We start from the raw sequence: 7,650 nt of genomic DNA on the forward strand, positions 1-7,650 counted from the left end.
TTCAAATTCATCACCTCAAGATAACAAGTTCTAATAAAATATATTTTTTTATTAAAAAATTATCATCGAGGTAAAAAAGTTTGATTAAAAATATTTTTTTATTGAAATACGTCACCTCAAATTGATAAGTTCCATAAACTGTAGAAAATATTGTAGATCCGAAAATAAAAATATGTATGACTTATTTTATAATTTTTTTTGGACTGCCCTATTGGGTTAAAAAAAACCTTTCACACCTCTGTATAAAAGTAACGTTTCACAAAATTTTTCCATCCTATGGTACTATTGGATGTTTATTGGGAAGATTTGCTCAATATTTGACTATCGATGTAGTATTATTTTATTGTAATTTACAATAATTATATTTTTTTATTAAGTTAAGGTGATTATAAAATAATATATGTTCTAAATACTTTCAATCATTTGGTAATGAACGTTCAATCATCTTGTTGTAGTCGTTAACATTCGAACCTGTGATCTCTAAGAACAACAATAATTTCTTTAATCACTGAGATAAATTGATTCGTGCCAATCAACTCTATTTTTAAAAATGAAGAATTCTTATTCAAATATTTAATATTTTCTTTAAACAAATTTAGAAAATTATTATTTAATATATCGATGGAAAATTATTTTACGCCTTAAGCAGAGTTAAAGAGTCGTTTAAATATTTTTATAATAACAATTAAGGACGTAAGATAATATTTTAATTTTCTTGTGGAGTTAAAAAAATATTAATGTGTTAGAGTTCAACTCGAATTTAAAGTGATAAAATTAATTAATATTTAAATTTAGAAAAATAAGAATTGAGTTTAATTAAAATAGATAACTTTATTAAAGTAGATTTCTACTTTATTTGGTTTTACTTTTTAATCAAGATTATATTCCCTATAAATAGATATTAAGGGTAAATGGTTAAATATCAAGTTTTTCTTTCTCCAATATCTCTTGTATGTTCTTTATTTATATTAGTGAAATTCTTATATTATGCCTGTGGTTTTTTCCTTTTGGATTTTCCATGTAAATCTTGGTGTTCTTTGTTATTATTTGTTTGCCAATAATCATTATAATATTATAACAAATTGATATCAAAGGTTCATGTTCAATATTATGACAACATTAAAATATAATATTTTATCGTTGGATCGAAACACCAGGTTCTCGCTATATATTTTTGAAGGTCAAGTTCTCTCTATATTAGGTGAAAATTTGGGAAGTATTTTAACAGTTAGATCTCGACGATGCAATAGAAGAATTTGACGAGAATCCGACAACATGATGGACGAATGAGGAAAAACATAAGGATCGTAAAGCCCTTTCTCAGATTCGTTTACACTTTTTAATCAAATTTTGCAGGATGTGTTGAAAGAAAAAATTCCTGCTTCTTTGTGGGCGACTAACCTGCCAACGGAAAAAATTTGAAGGCTGAGCTTACAAAGCCTAACAGTACAATAACTAATCTAGAGAAGCACAAGAATTCATAAACCCAAGCATACTAAGGATCTGGTATTAAGCAATAGGTACATGCATGATATAGTTAAGTGCTACCTACTTAAGGCTTAGTTGTTCTATTTATGAAGTATGAGTTTTTAACCTGAATGTATGTATTTGTTATACATTATCTGAAGTACGAGTACTCATGGGCGAGATCCGAAATTCTGCATAAAAAACGTACACCCATCGACTTACTTCGTTGAGTCTTGGGGCGTTTGACATCTAGTTGGCAATGAAGTGTCGTAGCATTGACTTGGATCAACTGACTGGCAAACAAGACAATCGCCCTATTACTAGAGTAACTTGGGTGTCCTGGATGTTTCTTGATTGTCATACAAAGGCTAGTTTTATGACATTCCTAACTCTTACTATTTTAGTTGTTACTATTACTGATTGTGTTTCTGTTACTGAGTTATTACTGATTATGTATACTGATATGGTTATACACTAATAGAGGATATTTTAGACATTATCTGACTCTAGGGAAGTCTCTATGCGATTCGAGACTTCAAGATGATTACTACTTTTACCGCTTACTGGCTAGGGTTCTAATTGGCTCGGTATCTGACTTAGGTTCATTTCTGGGTAGCGATGCTCTAATTGCTAATCTGACGCTTCCCCTTAATTCACCATCAAATTAAAGGAATATATGAACGTCCTACATTCTCGGTCACTCTTGCGATATACAACACTACTGTCACATAGTCTAATAAATTATTCGTACCTCTCATCATTACAACATGTGCACTAGTCCTTCAACCATATTTGTTTGATACGTGATCACTGAAGATGCTTAGACACGTTGTACTTACTTTGGTTACTTTGGATGTAACCCATTCAAACGAGTGTCTCTTGGCCCATTTGGCCATTTACATCCCTCACGGACTAACTCTTATCCTTATGGACCACCCCAAGCTCTTATAGACCTTAATCGGTCCGAATCTGATCATTTTAAGTGCGTATTATCGATACTCTAGCTGTAATATCGATACTCTAGGGTAAGTTTCGATACTTTTGGAAAGTATCGATACTAAAATGGATTTTGCTAATGAAAGTATCGATACTCTTGGAAAGTATAGATACTCTGAGGTAAAGTATCGATACTCTTGAAAAGCATCAATACGCTTGGCCTGAAATCCCTAAATTTTGCTCTAATTCACCCAATATCGATAGTGTTCATCCCTGTATCGATACTCTTGCCCATAAATAGGTATTTTAGGCTCGGGAAACACTTGAAATTCACCTCAAATGACTTTGTTTGAGTTTTAAATTGATTATAAAATTCTAAAAAGTAATTTAGGGTTCTTAGGTGTCTTAAAAACATATTTTTAACACTTAAAATGTGATTTAGCTGAGAAATCAAAGATGAACCCTAAAATGTTCAACTACTTAAATCTTAGCAAAAACTTGTAGTTTATGGAATCTAAATACTCCAAAGGATTATAAATAATTACCTTGATGATTGAATCCCGAAATTGAGCTCCTTTAGCTAGAAATCATCCCCACCAAGACTTGGATGGTAAAACCCTAAACTTCCTATTACAAACAAAGAACCCATGGCTTGAATGGTTAAATCCATGTTGCTTGAGGGGTTATGAACGAAACTAAAACTTGAAATTGGCTCAAGAGCTTACCTTTGCTAAGAAACTTGGAGAGAAAGGATGAAGAGAAAATGAGAAGATATGAAAATAAAGAAAAAATGGAGATGAAAAAGATAAAAACTCTTTATCTTTCCAAAATGGAAAAATTACACTAAGGTCATTCCTCATATTTATGAAATTCACAAATCTCCTTTTTATGCTTAATTGGGCTCAATTCTAATCCAATTAAGCTAAACAAATTGAATTATAAATTATGTAGGGTCCACTTACCTCTTGGGTAGACCCAAAACTACTAGCCTGAAATTTGGGGCGTTACAACTCACCCCTCCTTAAAAGAAATTCCGTCATCAAAATTGACTTGATTCGAACGACCCCTCCTTAGGTCAACACTGAGAAATCTGGAAGCGCTTAACCTTATAGAAACTAATTCTCAAAGAAGAAGTTCTCCCAATCTAACATGCTGTTTGGGACTTGCAAAATCTGTCTACGATTTTCTTAAAGCGTCATCCACACTGAACTTTAAGAGAAAACTTTGGAAGATCAATAATCTAAGGGAATTACGTTCTGGCTATCTGATAAATTGATATTGAATGCATAAAGCGTTTTCTTATGGATAACGTTACTCTAAAATCACTGATATCATTGAATCCATATCTGGCTAACCTTACTCAATCAAGTTAATTCACTGCATAACCCGATAACCCTTTTACCTGCTAAACATAGGTAATTATCGTGATAACTTGAAGATCCTACGACACTTGCCAACACTGTCTCAATACCCCTATTGAAGACATGCTGAAAATTCTCGACTAACATCGATCTCTATGCTTCTGTTGTTCCACTATGATCTAATAAACAACTATGCTACCTGACTGTTTCTTATTACCTTGCAACTTACATACACCCTACTCACCTGATCCAGTATCTAAGGCACTAAAAACGAGAAATCGACCTCTTACCAAGCAAATCTGACAACATTCAACTCTCCCGAAGAGCATGCCTCATAAGACGGAGATTTATCGCAATTGCACTCAGACTAAGGATTCTGAGATTCTGTCTGACACTCAATATTATCTACCATTACTGAGCTATTCAATGACAACTATCGCTAGTTGTTCGGTGCTTAACAAACTTAAATTCCTTTTATCTAAAGAACTAAAATTCTTGGTGCTACGTTATGCTAACTACTACAATGTGTTGGATATAGCTTGCGCTCATATACCAACACGAAGACACCACTAATGAGGCTCAACTCACCTAACTGATTCACTAACTACTTAAGTAACAAGACATCCTAGTGACACTTAGGGTTCGCTATACCTCAACACTCAATCTCATTATGACATATATAGTACACTTAGAATCCGGGGTAAAATTTCGGAACTACTGCATTGGAAAATACATCGAGCCAACAACTACCTTTAGGTCGACGATCGAGTCTGGATCCAAGCCCTCAACGGCTTTCTAAGGTAACCTTGTTTAATCCAATAAGTTATACTTGCTAGCCACTTGGATATATACCATTTGATTCCTTATCTAACATCTCATCTACACCATTAACACCTTGTCTCTTTATCTCTCTGGTTTGCCAAGCTGAATCGAAAACTGCTCGATCCACTTCACTACTCTCATGTCTGAACACAACTGACACCTTCCAGAGAAGGTTCCTAATCAAGCTGAAACTACTGAGATTGCTTTCCTCGATCGAGCTGAGATATTGTTACTAGAACTAGGGCAACCTTCAACATAGGCGTTAAGGATCTATATCCACAACACTTCCTTGAAACTTTAAAGCACATTCATTGTTGATTCTTACGTTAGTGCTTGTACTCTAGGTAATCCAAGACTCTATCAGAGATTCTAAAGCTCAACACTAATGATAGAGCTAACAATCTCCCACGAGACCCTACAATTGACCTCTGATTCATCTTGAGTAACCGAGTTGGCGTCACTCTTCTCTTCTCACACTGAACTCTGGTCATTCCTACTAATGGCTGAGATAGAGATATTGATACGCAAGTCTTTACAATCAGGTGCTTGACTCACCCAACAAACTTATCCTCACGCTATACTCTGAAGCACTCTAAGCAACTCTATCGTTAATTGAATACTGATATCCAAATGAATTCCTTCAAGGGACTTCTTGAACTACAAGGACTTGGTCATAACCAACTCTGGAGCATAACAACTCAACCTAAGAAGGTTACCTCTCAAATTCAAACACTGAATGATCTCCCTGGACTACCTGACAAAACTACACTCTCTAATCATCCATAGGTACCTCATTAATATACTTATTCTAAACTCGCTCGATAACTGATTCAGCGAGGTACCTTTGCTTGTAAGGCCATTCCTACAATCTCCCACTGATAGATAGTATCACCTTGAGCACAATGTGACACACACTAACTTACCCTCCGGGGGTTAGGCAAAACTGCCTAGAAGTCTAATGTTTTCTCACAATCGTTGATCGACTGATCTCAAATCCTTATCGCCGAACCAAAGAAGTTGACTGTCTGATATTTCTTTATCCTCTCTACTGGGGATTCTGCTGGCACCAACTCACCCTAGGTAGTTAACTGAACTATCTGTGATCTATGAGTAACGTCCACTACCTCTATAAGAATGGAAGTTTAACCTCTAAAGAAGGTCGCCTCTACGACGCTCGTTCCTGACGGGACACCAAAATTGTTGCCTTGGCAAAATTCCTTTATTGACTTTACTGGGGTGAGAGAATTGCCTCTCTATTTGATTCCCTGAATTATGTTCAACTCTATCTGCTATCGTAAATTCTGAAACTTAAGCTAAGGAAGGAAACACCATCAGGATTCTAGACTTACACAAGTACTTTGAATACCTAGGGACATGTATTCACTGACACCTTACTAATACTGACTACTGGGTCCTAGGATCGACTCAACTTAACGCTCTGATACCACTAAATGTAACACCCTAAACCCAAATGGGCCTAAATTACCACATTAGGCTACTGAGGTAACCCTTAATTCTCAAAATATATTCTTTTATTTTCTTAAAACATACTGAATGATATCATAAATAAAACAAATATTGTATAAAATCATTTTACAAACCAAAGGTTTGTGACATAATTTTAAATCAAATAATAATACTTTGAGTTAAATAAACTAAATATAAGTAAGGAACTATGAATACATATGTCCACTAAGCTATGATACAGTACTCTGAAGTAGATACTGGAAGTCCTACTGCGACAGTTCTCCATGAACTGCCCATGCTACTAACCTGCTAATGGAAAATATTCAAAGGTTAAGATTACAAAGCACAACAATATAATCGCTAATATAGAGCAACATAAGAATTCATAAACCATAGCATGCTGAGGATATGGTATTAAGTAGTAGGTACATGCATGGTCTAGTAAAGTGCTACCTATTTAAGGCTCAGTTGTTCTGTTTCTGAAGTATGGGTTTCTAACCCGAATGTCTATATTTGTTATACATTATCTGAAAGCGATGCTTATTCTGCTGTGCATTACCTGAAAGCGATACCGAAACTACTGACATTGTTTGAATACAAGACTAACTCTGGTATGCATTATCTGAATGTATCACTAGTTCTACTATGCATATACTAATATATGATACAACACAACAAAAATAATATGTGGCTAGCATCATGGTGCGGCTGAGGGATTCTGCATCTCGGAGCTCACGCACCCATCTAGCATTGTTGAAGCACCATCGGGTACTCTTGGGTGAGATCTAGAATTTTGCATCAAAAACATAAACCCATCGACTTACTCTGTCGAGCCTTGGGGCATCTGGAACCCAGTCGTAATGAAGTGTTGTAGCACTGACTTGGATCCACTGATTGGAAAACAAGACAATCATCCTATTACTAGAGTAACTTGGGTGTCCTGACTGTTTTTCGAGTGTCACATAAAGGCTAATTTTATGACATCCCTAACTGTTACTATTTTAGTTGTTACTATTACTGGTTCTATTTCTATTATTGAGTTATTACTGATTATCTATACTAATCTGGTTATATACTAATATAGGTTGTTTTAGTCATTATCTAACTCTAGTGAAGTCTCTACGTAATTCGAGAATTAAAGACGATTACTACTTTTACTGCTTACTGGATAGGGTTTTGATTGGCCCGGTATCTGACTCGATTTCATTTCTAGGTAGCGATGCTCTTATCACTAATCTTACGCTTCCCCTTAATGCTTCATTGAATTAAAAGATTATCTGAATGTCCAACATTCTCGGTCACTCTTGCAGTATACGACACTATTGTCTCACAGTTTGATTACCTATTCATACCTATTATCGGTACAACCTACGCACTAGTCCTTCAACTATATATGTTTGATACGTGATCACTAAAGTTGCTTGGATGAGTTATGCTTATTGTGGTTTCTCTGGCTGTAACCCACTCTTCGAGTGTCTCTTGTCCTTTTGGCCATTTACGTCTCTCACGGACTAAGTCTTATCCTTACGGACCACCTGAAGCTCTTACAAACCTTAATCGATTCGAATCTGATCATTTTAAGTGTGTAGAATCGATT

Source organism: Hibiscus syriacus, unplaced genomic scaffold, assembly GCF_006381635.1.
Source record: "Hibiscus syriacus cultivar Baekdansim isolate YM2019G1 unplaced genomic scaffold, ASM638163v2 tig00112382_pilon, whole genome shotgun sequence".
NCBI lineage: Eukaryota > Viridiplantae > Streptophyta > Magnoliopsida > Malvales > Malvaceae > Hibiscus > Hibiscus syriacus.